The 23,695-nt window shown below is 44.0% G+C and overlaps 1 protein-coding gene and 1 long non-coding RNA gene across 3 annotated transcripts in view; one reads left to right on the forward strand and one right to left on the reverse strand.

Annotated features, from left to right (window-relative positions):
- LOC135049950 (uncharacterized) overlaps window positions 1–23,695 on the forward strand; it is a 164,135-nt gene that overhangs the window by 65,335 nt on the left and 75,105 nt on the right. For both annotated transcript variants that reach the window (XR_010241517.1, XR_010241516.1), the window contains one exon: window positions 8,661–8,746. This is a non-coding gene — a long non-coding RNA (uncharacterized LOC135049950). The remainder of the gene's footprint in view (window positions 1–8,660; window positions 8,747–23,695) is intronic.
- Window positions 1–23,695, reverse strand: part of LRRC75A (leucine rich repeat containing 75A) — a 585,529-nt gene that overhangs the window by 5,085 nt on the left and 556,749 nt on the right. The gene's annotated exons all lie outside the window — the stretch shown is intronic.

Consider the following 23,695-nt stretch of genomic DNA (forward strand, 5'->3'; position numbering starts at 1 on the left):
GGCCTTTTCAGCAACTCTAACTTTTAGCTGTGATAAGGTGTTAGATGTGGCCTATTGGCAGATTCCTTATTGGAACAGACATGATAGTAAAAAAAAATGCTTGAAATACATGAAGGTACCAGAAGTAATAACTCCCCATATCCCCTCATCACCATTATGATTAGAGGCTGAATTTTTTGTGTGGGGTTTACAAATCTACATGCACTATACAAATGTGTAATCACCACACAAATGTCCAGCCTTCTTCCAGGATTACTACCAAAAGATTACATTACATCCCGCAATGTCTGTGGGACTCCCCGGACTCCATGAAGAATAGGTCAGCAGCCCACATCCTGTTAACATCCCAGTGAAATGTGCGGGAAAGGACAGCACAGTGCTCAGAGAATTGCATCATATTGGCCATGATATTATCTATACACAAACCCACATACATGGGTGGGGCCTGACAATGAGAAGTGCCCGTCACGTTCTCCCACACTGATCAGCTGCATCTTTTTATTTTTTAAGGTTGGCGAAGTTGAAGTGCACTAATGCAAAAATGCTTTGCATTGCGTGAGCACCTTAGCTCAGTGTTATTGCAACAGGAACATTTCACAGTTGCCGACTTTCCCAGAATGGAGAATACTCAGGATTTGCAGGACACTCTCCTTGGCTTCTGAGAGAATGGACCTTTCTCCGGGATATACCCACATCCCCCCACCAATGTTTCTGCTCTGCAGAATCTCCCACACAGCTTTCAAAATATTTTTTTGGGGGAAACAGTCAGCATTGTACTAAATATCTAAAGTTTACTGTATGATATTCTGTTTTTACAGTACATTGTGCTAAAATCACAAAAACGATAAACAATTATTTATATTGCTATTGCCTTTTTCAGAGCTGCAGTAATCTGCTTGGAAGTAAGAGGCTTACTTGTGCATTGATATAAGTGCACTATCCACATAAAGGTTCGGCAAAATGCATTAAAATAAAAGAAGCAGTCATGTACTTACGCAAGAGAGCGTAATCCTGTTAGGTTAGAGGTAAGCAGGGCTGGTTAAAATACCAAAAAGATTTAAATCTTAAGGATGTGTTTGTAAACACTAGTGATGAGCGGGTTCGGTTTCTCGGAAACCGAACCCCCCCGAACTTCACCCTTTTTACACGGGTCCGAGGCATACTCGGATTCTCCCGTATGGCTTGGTTGACCCGAGCGCGCCCGAACGTCATCATCTCGCTGTCGGATTCTCGCGAGATTCGGATTCTATATAAGCAGCCGCGCGTCGCCGCCATTTTCACTCGTGCATTGGAAATGTTAGGGAGAGGACGTGGCTGGCGTCCTCTCCGTTTATTGTTGAACTTGATTGTGCTTTATTGCTTAATTGTGGGGAGGACTGGGGAGCAGCTGTATAATATAGGAGGAGTACAGTGCAGAGTTTTGCTGATCAGTGACCACCAGTTTTATCCGTTCTCTGCCTGAAAAAAACGCTCCTTATCTGTGCTCAGTGTGCTGCATATAACTGTGCTCACACTGCTTAATTGTGGGGACTGGGGAGCAGCTGTATTATATAGCAGGAGTACAGTGCAGAGTTTTGCTGACAGTGACCACCAGTATACGTTGTCTGCCTGAAAAACACTCCATATCTGTGCTCAGTGTGCTGCTTTATTGTGGGGACTGGGGACCACCAGTATAATATTATATAGGAGGAGTACAGTGCAGAGTTTTGCTGACCAGTGACCACCAGTATACGCAGTCTGCCTGAAAAACACTCCATATCTGTGCTGCATTGTAGACAGTATATACAGAGCCGGTCTTAGGCATAGGCAAACTAGGCAAATGCCTAGGGCATTTGGTATGCTTAGGGGCACCAGCAGCTTCTGCTGCTTAAAATTATATGTGGCATGCCTATATTCTGTGCGTGACTACGGCTGTATCTGCATACAAAATGCTATGTTGCGTGTATTCCTGGAAATCACTGTAATGTAGCATTTCGTATGCAAATACAGCTGCAGTCGCACACAGAATATAGGCATGCTGCATACCATTTTAATCAGCAGAAGCTGCTTGTGCATCCTAGCCATATAGTAATGCAAATAATATGCATTTTCATAAACAAAAGGCGCCCAACGTTAGCAGAGCTGCCAGCTGACTCATGCCAGGCATCTCCTGCAAAACTAGCGGCGGTGCTAGGGGGCACCAGCCAAAATCTTGCCTAGGGCATCATATTGGTTAGGCCCGGCTCTGAGTATATAGTAGGAGAACAGTGCATAATTTTGCTGACCACCAGTATATAATACATAGGAGTACGGTACAGAAGGCCACTGCTGTACCTACCTCTGTGTCGTCAAGTATACTATCCATCCATACCTGTGGTGCATTTCAGTTTTGCACAGTTTGCTGACCACCAGTATATAATATATAGCATTACGGTACAGTAGGCCACTGCTGTACCTACCTCTGTGTCGTCAAGTATACTATCCATCCATACCTGTGGTGCATTTCATTTTTGCACAGTTTGCTGACCACCAGCATATAATATATAGCAGTACGGTACAGTAGGCCACTGCTGTACCTACCTCTGTGTCGTCAAGTTTACTATCCATCCATACCTGTGGTGCATTTCATTTTTGCACAGTTTGCTGACCACCAGTATATAATATATAGCATTACGGTACAGTAGGCCACTGCTGTACCTACCTCTGTGTCGTCAAGTATACTATCCATCCATACCTGTGATGCATTTCATTTTTGCACAGTTTGCTAACCACCAGTATATAATATATAGCATTACGGTACAGTAGGCCACTGCTGTACCTACCTCTGTGTCGTCAAGTATACTATCCATCCATACCTGTGGTGCATTTCAGTTTTGCACAGTTTGCTGACCACCAGTATATAATATATAGCAGTACGGTACAGTAGGCCACTGCTGTACCTATCTCGGTGTCGTCAAGTATACTATCCATCCATACCTGTGGTGCATTTCAGTTTTGCACAGTTTGCTGACCACCAGTATATAATATATAGCAGTACGGTACAGTAGGCCACTGCTGTACCTACCTCTGTGTCGTCAAGTATACTATCCATCCATACCTGTGGTGCATTTCAGTTTTGCACAGTTTGCTGACCACCAGTATATAATATATAGCATTACGGTACAGTAGGCCACTGCTGTACCTACCTCTATGTCGTCAAGTATACTATCCATCCATACCTGTGGTGCATTTCATTTTTGCACAGTTTGCTGACCACCAGTATATAATATATAGCATTACGGTACAGTAGGCCACTTCTGTACCTACCTCTGTGTCGTCAAGTATACTATCCATCCATACCTGTGGTGCATTTCAGTTGTGCGCAGTATATATAGTAGTAAGCCATTGCTATTGATACTGGCATATAATTCCACACATTAAAAAATGGAGAACAAAAATGTGGAGGTTAAAATAGGGAAAGATCAAGATCCACTTCCACCTCGTGCTGAAGCTGCTGCCACTAGTCATGGCCAAGACGATGAAATGCCATCAACGTCGTCTGCCAAGGCCGATGCCCAATGTCATAGTAGAGAGCATGTAAAATAAAAATAAAAAAAGTTCCGTAAAATTACCCAAAAATCAAAATTGAAAGCGTCTGAGGAGTAGCGTAAACTTGCCAATATGCCATTTACGACACGGAGTGGCAAGGAACGGCTGAGGCCCTGGCCTATGTTCATGGCTAGTGGTTCAGATTCACATGAGGATGGAAGCACTCATCCTCTCGCTAGAAAAATGAAAAGACTTAAGCTGGCAAAAGCACAGCAAAGAACTGTGCGTTCTTCTAAATCACAAATCCCCAAGGAGAGTCCAATTGTGTCGGTTGCGATGCCTGACCTTCCCAACACTGGACGGGTAGAGCTTGCGCCTTCCACCATTTGCACGCCCCCTGTAAGTGCTGGAAGGAGCACCCACAGTCCAGTTCCTGATAGTCAAATTGAAGATGTCACTGTTGAAGTACACCAGGATGAGGATATGGGTGTTGCTGGTGCTGGGGAGGAAATTGACAAGGAGGATTATGATGGTGAGGTGGTTTGTTTAAGTCAGGCACCCGGGAAGACACCTGTTGTCCGTGGGACGAATATGGCCATTGACATGCCTGGTCAAAATACAAAAAAATTCAGCTCTTCGGTGTGGAATTATTTCAACACAAATGCGGACAACAGGTGTCAAGCCGTGTGTTGCCTTTGTCAAGCTGTAATAAGTAGGGGTAAGGACGTTAACCACCTAGGAACATCCTCCCTTATACGTCACCTGGACCGCATTCATCAGAAGTCAGTGACAAGTTCAAAAACTTTGGGTGACAGCGGAAGGAGTCCACTGACAACTAAATCCCTTCCTCTTGTAACCAAGCTCCTGCAAACCACACCACCAACTCCCTCAGTGTCAATTTCCTCCTTACACAGGAAAGCCAATAGTCCTGCAGGCCATGTCACTGGCAAGTCTGACGAGTCCTCTCCTGCCTGGGATTCCTCCGATGCATCCTTGAGTGTAACGCCTACTGCTGCTGGCACGGCTGTTGTTGCTGCTGGGAGTCGATCGTCATCCCAGAGGGGAAGTCGGAAGACCACTTGTACTACTTCCAGTAAGCAATTGACTGTCCAACAGTCCTTTGCGAGGAAGATGAAATATCACAGCAGTCATCCTGCTGCAAAGCGGATAACTCAGGCCTTGGCAGCCTGGGCGGTGAGAAACGTGGTTCCGGTATCCACCGTTAATTCAGAGGCAACTAGAGACTTGATTGAGGTACTGTGTCCCCAGTACCAAATACCATCTAGGTTCCATTTCTCTAGGCAAGCGATACCGAAAATGTACACAGACCTCAGAAAAAGAGTCACCAGTGTCCTAAAAAATGCAGTTGTACCCAACGTCCACTTAACCACGGACATGTGGACAAGTGGAGCAGGGCAGACTCAGGACTATATGACTGTGACAGCCCACTGGGTAGATGTATTGCCTCCCGCAGCAAGAACAGCAGTGGCGGCACCAGTAGCAGCATCTCGCAAACGCCAACTCGTTCCTAGGCAGGCTACGCTTTGTATCACCGCTTTCCAGAAGAGGCACACAGCTGACAACCTCTTACGGAAACTGAGGAACATCATCGCAGAATGGCTTACCCCAATTGGACTCTCCTGGGAAGTTGTGATATCGGACAACGCCACCAATATTGTGCGTGCATTACATCTGGGCAAATTCCAGCACGTCCCATGTTTTGCACATACATTGAATTTGGTGGTGCAGAATTATTTAAAAAACGACAGGGGCGTGCAAGAGATGCTGTCGGTGGACCGAAGAATTGCGGGCCACTTTCGGCATTCAGCCACCGCGTGCCGAAGACTGGAGCACCACCAAACATTCCTGAACCTGCCCTGCCATAATCTGAAACAAGAGGTGGTAACGAGGTGGAATTCAACCCTCTATATGCTTCAGAGGATGGAGGAGCAGCAAAAGGCCATTCAAGCCTATACATCTGCCCATGATATAGGCAAAGGAGGGGGAATGCACCTGACTCAAGCGCAGTGGAGAATGATTTCAACGTTGTGCAAGGTTCTGCAACCCTTTGAACTTGCCACACGAGAAGTCAGTTCAGACACTGCCAGCCTGAGTCAGGTCATTCCCCTCATCAGGCTTTTGCAGAAGAAGCTGGAGACATTGAAGGAGGAGCTAAAACAGAGCGATTCCACTAGGCATGTGGGACTTGTGGATGGAGCCCTTAATTCGCTTAACCAGGATTCACGGGTGGTCAATCTGTTGAAATCAGAGCACTACATTTTGGCCACCGTGCTCGATCCTAGATTTAAAACCTACGTTGTATCTCTCTTTCCGGCAGACACAAGTCTGCAGAGGTTCAAAGACCTGCTGGTGAGAAAATTGTCAAGTCAAGCGGAACGTGACCCGTCAACATCTCCTCCTTCACATTCTCCCGCAACTGGGGGTGCGAGGAAAAGGCTAAGAATTCAGAGCCCACCCGCTGGCGGTGATGCAGGGCAGTCTGGAGCGAGTGCTGACATCTGGTCCGGACTGAAGGACCTGCCAACGATTACTGACATGTCGTCTACTGTCACTGCATATGATTCTCTCACCATTGAAAGAATGGTGGAGGATTATATGAGTGACCGCATCCAAGTAGGCACGTCAAACAGTCCGTATGTATACTGGCAGGAAAAAGAGGCAATTTGGAGGCCCTTGCACAAACTGGCTTTATTCTACCTAAGTTGCCCTCCCTCCAGTGTGTACTCCGAAAGAGTGTTTAGTGCAGCCACTCACCTTGTCAGCAATCGGCGTACGAGGTTACTTCCAGAAAATGTGGAGAAGATGATGTTCATCAAAATGAATTATAATCAATTCCTCCGTGGAGACATTCACCAGCAGCAATTGACTCCAGAAAGTACACAGGGACCTGAGATTGTGGATTCCAGTGGGGACAAATTAATAATCTGTGAGGAGGGGGATGTACACAGTGAAAGGGGTGAGGAATCGGAGGATGATGATGAGGTGGAAATCTTGCCTCTGTAGAGCCAGTTTGTGCAAGGAGAGATTGATTGCTTCTTTTTTTGGTGGGGGCCCAAACCAACCAGTCATTTCAGTCACAGTCGTGTGGCAGACCCTGTCGCTGAAATGATGGGTTCGTTAAAGTGTGCATGTCCTGTTTATACAACATAAGGGTGGGTGGGAGGGCCCAAGGACAATTCCATCTTGCACCTCTTTTTTCTTTCATTTTTCTTTGCATCATGTGCTGTTTGGGGACAATTTTTTTGAAGTGCCATCCTGCCTGACACTGCAGTGCCACTCCTAGATGGGCCAGGTGTTTGTTTCGGCCACTTGGGTCGCTTAGCTTAGTCACACAGCTACCTCATTGCGCCTCTTTTTTTCTTTGCATCATGTGCTGTTTGGGGACAATTTTTTTAATCTGCCATCCTGTCTGACACTGCAGTGCCACTCCTAGATGGGCCAGGTGTTTTTGTCGGCCACTTGGGTTGCTTAGCTTAGTCACACAGCTACCTCATTGCGCCTCTTTTTTTCTTTGCATCATGTGCTGTTTGGGGACTATTTTTTTGAAGTGCCATCCCGTCTGACACTGCAATGCCACTCCTAGATGGGCCAGGTGTTTGTGTCGGCCACTTGGGTCGCTTAGCTTAGTAACACAGCTACCTCATTGCGCCTCTTTTTTTCTTTGCATCATGTGCTGTTTGGGGACAATTTTTTTAATCTGCCATACTGTCTGACACTGCAGTGCCACTCCTAGATGGGCCAGGTGTTTGTGTCGGCCACTTGGGTCGCTTAGCTTAGTCACACAGCGACCTTGGTGCGCCTCTTTTTTTCTTTGCATCATGTGCTGTTTGGGGACTATTTTTTTTAAGTGCCATCCTGCCTGACACTGCAGTGCCACTCCTAGATGGGCCAGGTGTTTGTGTCGGCCACTTGTGTCGCTTAGCTTAGTCACACAGCGACCTTGGTGCGCCTCTTTTTTTATTTGCATCATGTGCTGTTTGGGGACTATTTTTTTGAAGTGCCATCCTGCCTGACACTGCAGTGCACTCCTAGATGGGCCAGGTGTTTGTGTTGGCCACTTGTGTCGCTTAGCTTAGCCATCCAGCGACCTTGGTGCAAATTTTAGGACTAAAAATAATATTGTGAGGTGTGAGGTGTTCAGAATAGACTGAAAATGAGTGTAAATTATGGTTATTGAGGTTAATAATACTATGGGATCAAAATTACCCCCAAATTCTATGATTTAAGCTGTTTTTGAGGGTTTTTTGTAAAAAAAAAACCGAATCCAAAACACACCCGAATCCGACAAAAAATTTTCAGGGAGGTTTTGCCAAAACGCGTCCGAATCCAAAACACGGCCGCGGAACCGAATCCAAAACCAAAACACAAAACCCGAAAAAATTTCCGGTGCACATCACTAGTAAACACTGATAAAACAGGTCAATGTCTAGAAGGCTTTTACACGTGTATAAAAATTTAGCAAATACAGTATACTATGCACAGGGTTTTTTTTTTAAGATAAACCTGTGCAAAGGTGGTATTTTGGCATTTAAAATTCTGTTTTTTTTAAATACACACATAAATATGTTATAATTGAGTTTTCTATGTACATGTGCATAAGCACGTAGCTTTATTAAGAAAAGAAGAAGAATAATCCAAGAGAAAATAATAATTGAACATAAAAACATTAAAAAAACAAAAAAACAACGACTACTGTCCCTCTTTCGGCTTCAGTAGCAATTTTGCTAAAAAAAGCAAAACTGCAACTGCTTACAATTGCATGCTGGGGTCTGCCCAGCAGTTAATCACCGCCCAGCTATGTGATCACATAACCGTAATCCGCATCACTGAATCCACCACTGGAGTTTACAATCAACACAGCCCATTCATCAACGTGTTTTAGCTATTTAAAACTTGTTGCAGATGATAAATGGTGCTCCAGCCAATCAGTCCCAACTGTCATTTTTAAAACACATGACAGAAGCTGATTGGTTGGAGCACCATTTCTCATAAGTAACAATTTTTAAATAGCTAAAACTCGTTGATTAATGGACCCCAATATTCCCTACCACATGTGCAAGCACACACATACACACTAGGGTTCATTTTTGCTGGGTGCCAATTAACCTATTGATATATTTTTTCGATTGTAGGAGGAAACAGGAGTACCCAGAGGAATCCCACGCAAGCATGAGGAGAATATACAAATGATGGGGACTGAACCCACATCCTCAGTGCTGTGAGTCAGTAATGCTAACCATTACACCATCTGTGCTAATATATAGATCTGGTGAAAACTCCAGTAGCTCATATTTTCTGAATCTTGGGGAGTTCCCGTGGACTCTATGGAATGTCGGTCACACTCCTGCATTCTGCCTACCTGTGAAATGGTCAAAGGTTGATTTGTTTTTGTTTTTTTGTGCTTGCGCGTCCGTGAACTCTTTCTACTTTCTACTGCACAAGTATGCGCTACGCCAAAGAGTTCCCAAACAACAAAAAGAGTTGGATGATTAACTTTCAGCATGAATAAATATCTTTCTAAAACGTTTTCAGATTGGCTTAACAGAATTGTTAACTATTAAAAATGTACCATACAATTCTCTGAAAAGCAGCCTAATTATCTAGAACAGCCACCATAACATTGGATCATTACCTGCTAATCTGAGTTCCTTGACTTCTCCTTGGCAGCATATGTAATGGTGGTAAAGAGTGTACTCTTTCTACTGCATAAGTATGCTCTACGCCAAACACGGTCCTCAAAGACCCCCAACAGTTCATGTTTTCCAGGTCACCTAGCAAGTGCACAGGTGTATTCATTACTCACTGATACATTTTAAAAGATCCACAGGTGGAGCAAATGATTTCACTTGTGATTCTGTGAGGAGACCTGGGAAACATGAACTGTTGAAGACCGAGTTTGGGACCCACTGCTCTATACCCTCCAGGTGTGACTTCTTTCCGCTCCTGATTTTGGAGGAGGGGATTATTACCACTATTACATACTGTATGCTGCCAAGGAGAAGGGAAGGAAATCAGATTAGCAGGTAATAATCCAATGTTATGGTGGCTGTTCTGGATACTTAGGCTGCTTTCAGAGAATTGTATTGCAAAGTTTTAATAGTTAATAGTTAACAATTCCCCTGTTAAACCAATCAGAATACTTTTTAGAAAGATATTTGTTCATGCTGACAGCTAATCATCCAACTCTTTTTGTTGTTCATATAATACTTTTGCCTGTTTTGTCTGATTTTTCAGTTTGCATTTTGTAATTGTTAATGGCTTTGAGTACAACTGAGAATAAAGAACCCAAAAAGCAATTATCATTATGATATAAATATATCCCATTACAGGCTCCCCCTCCTTTGAGATATTCAATGGAGAGCTTTTATTTTCAGGGCTAAGCCGTCATCCCTTTATCTGCATTGTTATTCTTAGAAATAAAGTATAACAAGTGTATAACAAGGACAGAATACAAGGATTCATAGGAAAAGGCAAACATAGCGAAATAATAAATAGCTGTTGTGCAGAGTCGGTCCTAGGTATAGGCAGTACAGGAAAATGCCGCCCTAAGGAGTATCCCCACAGCACACATGGGGGCCCCTATATGGTTAAACTAATTATCAAGATGGTTTCCCTACCCTTTCTCATTCTCTTGTTTAACAAACAGCAATAGGAAATAACCATACATCTATTAGATTGGGACACTCTTCACTCACAGGGTGTATACGTGATACTAGAGAAACAAACACAAAAGAGTATTTTTAACAATCAAATGGTCCAGAATTAAATTAATTGGTTGCTTGACCATTTGGTACAAAGTTACACTAGGAGCATGGAACATGGAATATCAAACGCCAATTTTTTTTTACAGTTACACCTCATAGAGTACTGTGTATGCTGTGACTTTGACATTTTTATCCCCACCAGAGATATTAGATGAAAAATGAGCAATTTCAAAGTGCTCTAATAAAAAAAAGTGGACAAGATAACTTAAAATTTGTTTGTCAAATCTTTGAGTATATAGCTATTACAGCTCTGAAATTGTATTCCTTCCCACTGAAATACAATCCCAAAAAATTGACTTTTTTTAAAATCTGACATTTAACTTTGGGCTTAAATTTCAGTCATAAGGAAGTGAGGTACGGAAATAGTTCTAGGACAAAAATGTAGCTTGAAATGTGCTGAAAATAATGATTTTTACCCAGCTTTTTATGACTTTTTTGAGCTGAGATATTTCATTTACCCCAAACGTCCGCAACAGTGAAAAATGTCATATGCCATGATACAAAAATGGCTGCCATCTTCATATGAAGGTAAATAAAAATAAAGTATTGGTGGTTTCTGACTACTACCTTGCAGGGGTCATCACACACAAAAAATAACAAATTTTAAAACTGCTCAAGCAACCAGGGCTGGACCACTCCACATGGATTGGCCCAGCCATTACATGTTTTATGTTGTAAAAAATTTGAAAATATAAAAACTGATAAGTCTAAATAAACTTGGTTTTTTTTCTTTTGCATGTCCCTGACAAACATACATGTGTAGGGCCATATTTAGAGTTGGTGTATGATGCTCCATACTTGTGTGCATAGAAAAAATGTATTCACCTATTAACAGAGTTGTATGACTGCTCTTTTGTGTATGCTTGGTCTTTCACTAATCATCATCATCATCATCATCATCATCATCATCATCAGTGTGTACTTACTAGGTGCATCACATACCCTGGAATCAAGTATTTACGCTTGCATCCAGCACTGCACAACCTGCAGCTAGGGTTGCCAGATCATCCCTTTATTCCTGGAGACCTGTGATTTACACAGGTTTTGTGGCTGATTAAAATCAGGTGGAATGCAGGCTTGAATTTAATCAGCCACAGAACCTGTATTATTCATAGGTCTCCAGGATTAAAGGGATGAGGTGGCACCCTACCTGCAGCTGTATCTACATGTGGTCATAGACCTTTGCCTAGTTACACCTCTTTGGTGCTCAGCGTAGGTGCGATTGAAATGTGCAAGACTCTGCATCACCTGTACTTGTATGTGTTCAGTTCTGAAGCATGCGCAGCGCGACAAAACATACTCTAAGCAGAAGAACGTTCAGCTCAGCATTAGCACCATATGCTGTAGTTTCACTTACAAACCAACATAAATGCAGAACTTTTAATTATGTGATCAAAACAAGTTCTGGCGGCTGTAACAGCGGATTTCTTTTCTGCACATCCACAGCTGCAAAACTCAGAGCTGCGGCAGCAATAGCGTACACCTATGAATCAGGCTTAAAGTTTGATAAATCCCCCATTAGAGTAATGAGTCTGTGAAATATATAAAGCAAGGGACTGAGTGATATGAATAACCCTGCACCTTGAGGAAGGGATGTAGTTGGCATCCCAATGGACTGGATGCCAGCGGTCAGAAGACTGGCAACAGAATCCTGACACCTGTTAGAATGCCGACACCAGAATCCCAATAGCCGGAATCCTAAACGCAATAGGCTGCGGCGGGGGGAGGGTAAGGATTAGGCACTAGAGGGAGGGTTAGGCTGCGGGGGGGGGGAGTGGGGGTGTTAGGTTAGGCTGTGGGACCGGAGGGTTAGGGTTAGGCTGTGGAAAGGAAGGGTTAGGGTTAGGCTGCAGAAAGGGAGGGTTAGCAGTATGGTTAAGGTCATACTTTCCTACATTGAGACTGCTCCAGATCACATAGGAGGGAGCGTGGATGAGTGGCGGTACAGGGACGTGGCAACATATTCATGCCATCGTAGCCCCGTCCCCCGCTTTACAATGCCCACATTACCGGCATTGTAAAGTGGGGGCGGGGCTATGATAGCGCAAATTGCATAATCGCCTTGCCCCTTCTGCTGAGTGTGACGGGGTGCTGTGGGTCATAGGTGCCGGTAAGCGCGCGGGGAGGGGGGGAGGGTATGGGTGGCGGCATGGAGGAGCGGTATGCGGGAGACTTGCCCATTTCCCCGAGAGTGCCACCCGATTTTTGGGAGCCTCCTGGCCTTTCCAGTAGAGTAGGCAAGTCTGGTTAAGGTTAGTTTAGTTTCTTACACCTGTCAGAATTTTGTCAGTCAGAAAGCTGTTGTCTGTATTCTGACCGCTGCCAGTATCCAGTGCCCAACCCTTGAACACAACACCAATGAAACTTTAGTCATCAGCAGTACATCATCAGCATTACAGAGTTTTGAATTTAGGGCCCAATTTAGCATGGACAAATCGCACAACTACAACCCGGTACTCTAACATGCAGGGGGGACGCCCAGCACAGGGTAAGCATGCCGGTCCTCCACCCGCTAATCTGCGAACGCATCGCTATACAGTGATGCGTTCATGATTAGGGTTGCCCCCTGCCTACGAAGCCTAGCTGCGAAGGCTGCCGGAGGGCATCCATCTTTTGGGTTGCAGCAGCTATATATTATTTGTGGCTTAAAAAAATCTTCTTAATTCCCTCAAATCCTCTAAGAACAAGTTAACATCAACCCTGTGATACAATTGAGCCATGGGAATGCATCGTTACTATTACTAAATCGAAGCAATTGCTAAGCATAATGTTTAGCAGCTTGGACAGACTTCAACAGTCTCAGATTAAAACACACCCAATTATAATAATATCTGAAAATGGTTTAGTCAAAACTATTTCTCTAATGCTGTCATATGATGCTAGTTAATTAGTGAGGTTCCATGAAGTACTGTCCTCTCCCTGCTAATTCAGCTAATCAGATCCGCACATTTTTGTATGAGAAGGATCACAGACAAGACAAAAAGTGAGAAATAACAGAACCTGAGCCATATGATACCTCTCTCTGCCATATGCCCGTTAGGGAGGATTTCCGGATGATGGGTCAACAATCAATAGATCAACCCCATATGGTCAACATGCATTAGGTCGACTTGTACAAAAGGTCAACATGGTAAAATGATCGACATGTAAAAGGTAGACAGTGCTAAAGGGTAACAGGTACAAAAGGTCGACTTGTTGAAATGGTCGACATGACAATAGTCGACACAATTTTTATTTTAGGTTTTTCCACCTTTCAACATTTACCATCCGTGTGGACTACGGTTGGGAATAGTAACCTGCCCAAAGTGTGGTGAGTGAAGTGGTACACTAATTGGGGTCACGTGATTAACATAGAAAATGACACCCCATTTTTTTTTTATAAAAAAGTTGTAGCATCAGTTTCTGTGTCAACCATTTCTTTGTCGACCTTTTGTACCTGTCAACCTTTTCAAGTATCTACCTTATACATGTTGACCTATTAACCCTGTCAACCTTTTGTATCTTGACCATATGACTGTCAACCTAATTCTGGTCGACCTAATGATCCACATCCATCAGGGAGACACCTGCCAAGAACAGCACTAAAGGCGAGAGTGATGTAAATTGCCTCTACAAAATGTTTGAGGCGGGATGTAACGCTGCCTACTGTATGTTCGGCGGCCGTGCTGTATGCTGGCAGAACGCTGACTTTTTTAAAAGGGCAATCACTTACAGGGCATGGTTTTGCCTTGTAAGTGATTGCTCCTTTTAAAAAGAGCCTGGCCGACATCCTGCACTTGGTGTTACTTTCTTTTATTATCAGCCTGTTTAAGCGCCTTTTTTAAATAGGTATAGCCAACTATTGGGGTTATTCAGGTTTGTTAGCAAACCAAAAAAGTTAGCAACTGGGAAACACCTTGCTGCAGGTGGGACAGATGTAACATGTGCAGAGAGAGTTAGATTTGGGTAGATTATATTGTTTCTGTGCAGGGTAAATACTTGCTGCTTTATTTATACACTGCAATTTAGATTTCCGTTTGAACACGCTTCACCCAAATCTAAATCTCCCTACACATGTTACATTTGCGCCACCTGCAGTGCAGCATAGCTTTGCCCAATTGCTAACTTTTTTGGTTTGCTAACAAACTTGAATAAGGCCCTATATAAATAAATAAAAAATAAAAAACAGGCATATAAACATAAACATACTCTTCACAATTTGCTCAACGTTATGGGGCATATGGCTTATTGCCGGGGCAGAGCCGTGAAAAGAGAATCCATTAATTAGCCTTTTCCCTGCGCGGTAATCACTGGGTTAACGCGCGCTAGCTAATTTATTCCACGTAAAATGTGGAATCAATGGGGTTACGTTTTAAGTTAACATGGATTTTTCCTAGCAGATCCTGAGGCTGCAAGAAAATATCCTGCATCTGGGGATTAACAAGTGATGTTCTCATAACTGATGTAATCAGGCCGTGCCAACAAATACCAGGTCTTTAAACCTCAGAGTCACCGTACACTACAGCCTCTATTGTATTGCAGTATTTTTGCAGATTTTCTACTAAAGCCCTCCTGGAGATCTTGGTGAGCAGTTTGAAGGTGTGCTGGTGTGGTGCATTGAATTGGTCATGGTCCCTGCCCTCAATGCTCATTGCTGCAATTTAGGCCAGCAAGGCCACAATGACATCATGTCTCAACCTCCCAAAAACGCTACTTCCCTGGGGAAGCGAGAGGATCTGGGAAGCTAGTCTACTCTCTCAGGACACTCACAGATATTCTGGGAGAGTAGGCTCCTATGGCTTATAGAGATTTCATGTTCAACATAACTGAGGTGAGCTCTCTCAGAGGACTTCATGACTCCACATTCTGCTATTTAGAAACAGAAGGTTTAATCTTTTCTGGGGGTCTACAGGACATTTTGACAATGAAGATGATAGTGAGTTCCCTGAGAAAAATGTATAATCTGGGTATTTTACATTAAACATTACTTTGATGAATGTGGTGATCTTCAGTAAGTAGAGGAACTACTGCCTTTAAAAGTAATGTGACCATTAGAGGGCATGGATGTGAATGGAACTGGTCCAATACCTCGAGGCCCCTGCTATGTTTTTTGAGCATGCCCAGATGCATGAGCATTGAAGCCCCATATGGACCACCACATATGCATAGAAGAGTAGAGCAGTCATTTTGGAACTGTGGTCCAGCATCACTGGACCCTCCCCCCATATTTTGTTATGGGGCGCGCCAATGTTGTGTCCCGCCTCTGTCTGAAGTATTCCTCTGGTGCAATCAAAAGCCTAACCTTACCAGCTTTGTGTATGTATTGAATTCCAGTAGTAAACACTGCATTAAATATCACCTCCTGTCTGTGGGGAAGATATATCAAGCCTTAGAGATAAAGTATCAACTAATTAACTACTGCACCAAGCATTTTTTGCTTGACTTTTTACGTTAAAATGTCTTATTCTCAAAAGATGTATACCAGTCGGACAAGCAGACTCTGCTGATTAAAATTATATGTGGCATGCCTATATTCTGTGTGCGACCTTGGCTGTATCTGCATATGACATGCTATGCTACAGTGTTTTGCGGTTTTCCTAGAAAACCCTATAACGTAGCATTTTGTATGCAGATACAGCAACAGACATACAGAGAATATAAGCTTGCCACATATCATTTCAATCAGCAGCGTCTGCTTGCGCGTTTGATTCACATTTCATTGTGAATAAGGCAAATTGTCAACAGAAAAGTGTACCAACGCATACAGAGTTGCACGGGACCTGTCAGATCATTCATAGCAGGCTTCTCCCGCTGTGTTGGGTATTGAGGCAAGATATATGCGGACACATCTGTATGTCACAGATTTAGGAGACAATCAGAATGTATTACGGTATATTACTTATAAAGTTGTAATTATGTGTAAATGGGAAATGGTGGCAAAATATTATAGTGCATAACAGACTCCCTACAAGTAAAATCTTTAATATTATGATCTGTAAATAACACAATGTAAAGTATCCCACATTATGTCAAGGAATGGGAAATTGTATATATTTATTCATCATATTTAAAAAAATGTCTCTGCTAAACTCATTAAATAAAAAACAGATTTCCATATCAGTGTACTTTTGTACAATTCCACTCTGTAATTAGAAAACCAGGAGACTTAAAAAAACTAGCTTACTGTAAATACAGATTGTGCCATACTTAAGGAGAGATGTATAATACTTTCGAAATACATACAGTGAGAAGGTTTCCTATAGTGTCCAATGTCATTTATCTAGCACAGGCTAAAAAAAACCAACAGCATAACTGCTCCCCATTACAACATCCACTTTGAGCCAATATAATCATGAAGCACTTGCGAGTTATATATTTTGTATTACAGATAAACTAAAAAATAAAATTAAAAAGTATCACTTTTTTTTTATATTAGATCCGTGTACAGATGTAAGTAGACTACAAGACTGAAAATAGGAATTTAATACCTACCAATAAATCCTTTTCTCATAGTCCGTAGTGGATACTGGGGAACTGTACTTTAATACCATGGGGTACTGATCGGGTCCACTAGAGCCTGGCACTTTAAAACCTTTAGTGTGTGTGTATGTGTGTGCTGGCTCCTCCCCTCTATGCTCCTCCTACCAGACTCAGTCTAGGAAACAGTGACCGAGGAGACGGACATACCACGAGAGAAGAAAACAGGTACAATAGCGGTGAGGCACTAAGCCAACACACAACCATAACCAAAAAGGAGGGCGCTAACCAGAACAGAGGATAGCAACACCAACCGAACCCGGATAGCAAAGCTATCCCAACAACAGAAGGGGACTGTAACGGCGGGCCAACCAAACACTTACAAAGGTGAGCAGGAATCGAAGCACTGAGGCGGGCACCCAGAATCCACTACGGACTACGAGAAAAGGAATTACCGGTAGGTATTAAATTCCTATTTTCTCTTACGTCCTAGTGGATACTGGGGACCTGTACTTTAGTACCATGGGGAAGTCCCAAAGCTCCCAAACGGGTGGAAGAGTGCTGAGACCCCTGTAACACCGCCTGACCAAACTGAAGGTCATCTTTGGCCAAGGTGCTGAACCGATAGAACGTAACAAAAGTGTTCGAACCAGACCAAGTAGCAGCTCGGCACAACTGAAAGGCGGAGACACCCCGGGAAGCCGCCCAGGAGGAGCCCACAGACCTCGTTGAGTGGGCCTGAATAGGCATCGGCAAAAAGCAGAGCCGCCGAAGTATAGGCCTTGTTTATGGTCAACCTGAGCCAACAACCAATTGATTGCTTAGAAGCCAGAAGACCAATCTTGGTGGCATTATAAAAGGACAAAAGCGAATCAGATTTCCGATGATGAGCAGTCCATTTGACATAAACCTTCAGAGTCCTCACCACATCCAAGGACTCTGGACCAACGGAAGCATCAGACAACACCGTAACCACAATTGGTTGATTCACAAGAAAAGCTGACACTACTTTTGTAAAAAACTGAGGTTGGGTCCTGAGTTCCGCCCTGTCTTCATTAAAAATCAAATAAGGGCCCTTACAGGATAAGGCCCCCAATTCAGAGACACGTCGGGCAGACGCCAATGCTAGTAGCATCACAGTCTTCCAGGTAAGACATTTCAACTCCCTTCTATGTAAGGGTTCAAACCAGTCCGATTGAAGAAAGGACAAAACCACATTGAGATCCCATGGAGCCATGGGAGGTACGAAGGGCGGTTGCATATGAAGAACTCCTTTTAGGAAAGTTTGTATTTCCAGCAACATTGCAAGTTGATTGTGGAAGAAAATAAAGAGTGCCGAAATCTCCACTTTGATGAAGCTTAAACGTAGGCCCATATCCACTCCCACTTGCAGGAAAAGTAGAAAGCAACCAATTCTAAATTCCACGAGAGAAACCTTTCTACTTTCACACCAGGAAACATACTTTTTCCAGATATGATGATAATGTTTTGATGTAACCATCTTCCTGGCCCAGACCATAGTGGAAATAACCCTGGAGGGAAGACCTTTTCTGGCTAGAATCTCCCTCTCAACTTCCAAGCCGTCAAACGTAGCGGCGCTGAAGAAGATCCTTTTGAAACGGCAGAGGCCAAGGATCCTCCAGAGCCATGGTTAGGAGGTCCGAGTACCACGCCCGTCGAGGCCAATCTGGGGCAATTAGAATTGCTTGAATGCTTTCCCTTCTTAGTCTTTTTAGAACCCTTGGGATTAACGGTAGAGGAGGGAACAGGTACACAAACTGGTACATCCATGATGTTGTCAGCGCGACCACTGATACAGCCTGCGGATCTCTCGTTCTAGAACGGTAACGGCATAGCTTCTTATTGAGACGAGAAGCCATCAGATCTATCTGCGGACAGCCCCACCAGTGAATAAACTGTTGAAACATCTGGGGATGTAGGCTCCATTCCCCCCGGATGGAGGTTGTGTCTGCTGAGGAAGTCTGCTTCCAAGTTGTCCACTCCTGGAATGAATATGGCTGAGATGGCTTCTGCGTTGACCTCCGCCCAGAAGAGTATTTTTGACACTTCTCGCATCGCTGCTTCTTGTTCCTTGTCGGTTTATGTACGCCACCGCCGTGGCATTGTCCGACTGAACCAGGATCGCCTGATCCTTCAGGAGATGGGAAGCTTGCAGAAGAGCATTGTAAATTGCCCTGAGTTCCAGGATGTTTATCGGCAGAGCAGATTCTTGAATTGACCATATTTCCTGGAACTGGGTCCCTTGGGTCACAGCCCCCCAACCACGGAGGCTGGCATCCGTTGTCAGTAGAATCCATGAGTGGATATTGAAATTCCTACCTTCTTCCAGGTGCGGAACCTGTAGCCATCATAATAGAGAAATCCGGGCATTCGGATATAAGGTCACCTCCTGATGCATGTGAAGGTGAGACCCTGACCATTTGTCCAGCAGATCCAGCTGAAATGGCCAGGCATGAAATCTGCCATATTGGATTGCCTCGTAAGCAGCTACCATCCTGCCCAGCAAGCATATGCAAAGATGTATGGATACCTTGCGAGGACTGAGCAGACCATAGCCTGGATAGCCAAGGCCTTGTTCATCGGAAGAAACACCTTTTGAGACACTGTATCCAGTATCATTCCCAGGAACTGATGACACTGGGCTGGTTCCAGGTGAGGTTCTGAAAATTTAGGATCCACCCATGACCCGTAAGTAGGTGAGTCGTCCGATCGATGCTGTGCAGCAGACGCTCCCTGGGCATAGCCTTTATCAGGAGATCATCCAAGTAGGGGACTATGTTGACTCCCATCATGCGCAGTTGCAGCATCATCTCCGCCATGACTTTGGTGAAGACCCTCGGAGCTGTGGATAGGCCAAAGGGTAAGACCTGAAACTGGAAATGGTCGTCCAATATGGCGAACCTGAGGTAAGTCTGATGAGGGGGCCATATGGGAATGTGTAGGTAAGCATCCTTGACATCAAGAGATACCAGGAATTCCCCCTCCTCCAGACCGGACACCACTGCCCGCAGGGATTCCATCTTGAATTTGAATACCCGCAGATACGGGTTTAGATACTTCAGGTTCAAGAAGGGTCGCACCAAACCGTCTGGTTTTGGAAAGACAAAAAGACTGGAGTAAAAAACCCTGTTGCATAACGGAGGAGGTACTGGAACCACCACCCCCGTCTGCAAAAGTTTTTGAATAGCCTTTTGCAAGGTAACTTTTGCTGCGGGCAAAACTGGTAAGCCCAACTTGAAAAATCTGTGAGGAGGACGTGCTTGAAATTACAGCTGGTATCCCTGAGAAATGAGGTCCCTCACCCAAGGATCCCGGCAGGACTTCACCCACACGTGGGCGAAGTGCTGAAGGCGAGCTCCTACCTGAAAGTCGCCTTGCTGCTGGGGCCAACCGTCACGTGGAAGTCTTGGCAGGGTATCCGGTGGTCTGGTCCAGGGACGCAGCAGTTGCAGGTTTACGGGACTTACCACGAGATCCTCTGGGAGTAGTGGAGACCCCTCGGCCCCTGCCTCTGAACCTTGCCACACGAAAGGACTGCAAGGAGGGTCTTGTGTAAGAATGTCGAGCAGGTGGTGCAGCCAACGGCAGATAGGTAGACTTACCCGCCGTTGCCTGGGAGAGCCATTTATTTAACTCGTCCCCAAAGAAGGCATCACCTGTAAAGGGAAGATTTTCGACACCCTTTTTGGAATCTGTGTCCGCTGACCATTGATGTAACCACAGAGCTCTGCGTGCTGAAACTGCCACAGCAGTAGTGCGGCCATTTATCTTACACAATTCCTTTATAGCGTCACTCATAAAATTTGCAGTATCCTGTATGTGTTTCAGCAGAGAAATGACCTCATCCTGGGGCAGAGTGTCTAAACCATTAATAATATTATCTGACCACTTGACTACTGCCCTAGAAATCCAACCACAAACTATTGTGGGGCGCAGTGCTACACCCGCTGCTGTATATATTGCCTTGAGAGTGGTCTCAATTTTATGGTCAGCAGGGTCTTTTAGGACAGTACCAATTTCTTAGACAGTCTGGACACAGACATATCGACTGATGGGGGGTTTTCCCATACCTTCCTGTCATCAGCTGGGAGGGGAAAGTAGATAAAAACCTCTGGGGAGTTTTGAATTTCTTGACAGGGTTCACCCATGCCTCCCTGGCCAGGGAGTTTAATTCCTTAGACACAGGAAATGTGGCTGAGGTCTTGGGTCTAATACTAGAGTACAACTCCTCATCTGGTTCTGCTGCCTGATCGGGTACGTGAAGAACTTCTCTTACAGCATTATTGAGGGCCTCTACCCTGGGGGACAGAGAGCTGTCCTCATCCATATCACCATAATCTATATCAGGCTGGTAAGAATCAGGATCAGACTAGAGCACCTGTGGCAGACAGCGTTTATGTGAAACCAACAGAGGGGTCTGAGAAGCCTTTCTGGTATCTGCTGCTTTAGCCATACAATCAAGATACTGTTTTAACACCTATCTCTCCTTCTTAGCTGCAGCTAATTCTGAATTCACATTATGAATCATGCTCTTAAAAGTATCTAGCTAGTCAGGTGCCTGTGAACTGTGTCCCTGTGGAGATAAGGAGCACTGTTCACACATGAGGGACCCCACAGAAGAAGGGGTAGAGTTACAAGCAGTACACATAACCATGTCAACAGACATCGTACACAACTGTAATGCAGCGCAAACCCACTGAAAACACCTCCTCGCAGTCCCTAGAGAGCCCCTGGAGTAACACAGAGAAACGGAGATTAGTACACAAAACACAGCAGCACGGGGTGGGAAAATATGTGTATCACCTCATATATGTGCAGCGGCAGTACCGCTGATGTGCTCCCCCCTGCTACCAGTACAGAGTCTGTAACAACGCGAGTCCATGGAGGAGCAGCGTGCATGCAGCCTGTGATCAGCAGCAGGAAATGGCGCCTTCCCACCTCTGGTCCCGCTCTCTGGGAAGCCCCGCCCCTATAATGGCAGGCGGTCCCACTACATTGTTTATACTGGCTTAAGTAAGATATACAGTACACACAAAGCCTACTGACAGTGAGCACCTGTGGAGCATAAAGCCAGCTGAGCCAGTGTAGTCCGCGGTGGCCACCGCAGCTCGTGGCCCGTGACCGCCGTGTGATATGCCGCCAAACCGCACTGGGGGCCCGCTAACCGGACCCCGGTGTTAACAGTCATCGCACCTGCGACGCTTCATCATCTGTTAGAGGGTGGCGGCTAGCTGCTGGAGCTCAGGAGCTCAGTGTCCTGTCAGCTGGGATTACGAACCATTAACCATAAGGAGGTTGGTTCGGTCCCCCCTCTAAGTCCCACGAAGCAGGTAGACTGGTTGCCAACCAGTACTACCTGAAAATAAGTAACTAAAATAAAAAATAAAGGAAACTCTCTGGAGCCCCAGAGAAATGCACCCGGCTCCTTGGGCACATTTTTCTAATCTGAGTCTGGTAGGAGGGGCATAGAGGGGAGGAGCCAACACACATGTACACACACACTAAAAGGTTTTAATGCACCAGGCTCCAGTGGACGCAATCTATACCCCATGATACTAAAGTACAGTTCCCCAGTATCTACTAGGACATAAGAGAAATATAGCTCTGCTAATACATAGATAGTTCATAAGAATTATGACTCTTAACTGGATGGACCACAATTAAATACAATTGAAAAGTAAGCAGAACAAGCTACAGTATAAAGATTGGATAGAATACAGTTTCAGAACAAACAGTAACCTTTCTTATACAAATCAGCTTTAATTTTATGCTCAAACAACGTAGTCGCTATGTGACCATACATGACATTATGAGAGATAAGCTATCTCTGGTTTCAGTTAACCACCTAGTCAAGACTAAAATCCTCTGAAAAAGAAATCAACTAAGTATTCAGAAAATCTCACAAAACTATTCTTGAAGCACATAACCATTCCTCCTGGAATATAATTAAAAGCCGCAAAGTTTTTTTTTTTTTTCTCATTCATTTTTATTGAGTTTACAAAGGTAATACAATGAAATAAAATAAATACAAAAAGAAAGAAATTAATTTAAAGTATGTGCCGGAGATCATGAATATGCGGAGAAGAGCAAAACATTGGTAGATAGATATTAGTATAAATTACAATTCGTGCAATTAGTGATGAGCATACATGCAAGCAGACATAAATCTGAAAAACAGAGTACAAACACTTGAAGTTGAATGTATGATACAAAAGAAGTTGCGATAGATCAACAAAAAAAGATATATAAACTGCAATAAAACCAGTGCTCCTGGGGTTGCTATGAATCAGGCAGAGAGGCCCGAGCTGAGGCAGGGTCTGCATCCATGGGGTTTTTAGCATATACCGATTCTAGCTATTTGGCCCAGATGCGATCAAACTTTGATTCAACATTTCTAGCTATATATGTGTATTTCTCATGCACAACAGTGGTGTTCACTAGAGATATTCAGCCATGAAACTCTGGACCCGTAAAGGTCAAGCAAGAGCGAGCAATACATACTTTAGCTAGTATGCAAGCACTGAGGCTATATTGTCTGGTGTATTTGGTTAGAAGGCCCTCATCTATTACACCCAAACACATCCAATCCAATCTTTCTTGACATCCACAATTCACATACATGTAGAGTCAACAAAAAAATTACATGTGCAGTCAACAGAATCATAGAAAGCGTGAAAAAAACATCACCTTAAAACATCCTCAAGAACAATAAGTTTATTTAACCATTAAATACTTTACCCACTACAAACAGTGAGTTTGAAAGAACCCACATCCCAGCATCTAAATATATCTATATACTCTAACTAAACTCAATTCAACAAAGAAACAAATGAACTGATGATGCTGAGCTATTTAACATTTTATCATATTTTATCCACCTGCCAAACCTGTTCTTTTATCTTTATTTTAATTTTTATTGTGCCACT

The sequence above is a fragment of the Pseudophryne corroboree genome, chromosome 2 (genome assembly GCF_028390025.1).
Source record: "Pseudophryne corroboree isolate aPseCor3 chromosome 2, aPseCor3.hap2, whole genome shotgun sequence".
Taxonomy (NCBI): Eukaryota; Metazoa; Chordata; class Amphibia; order Anura; family Myobatrachidae; genus Pseudophryne; species Pseudophryne corroboree.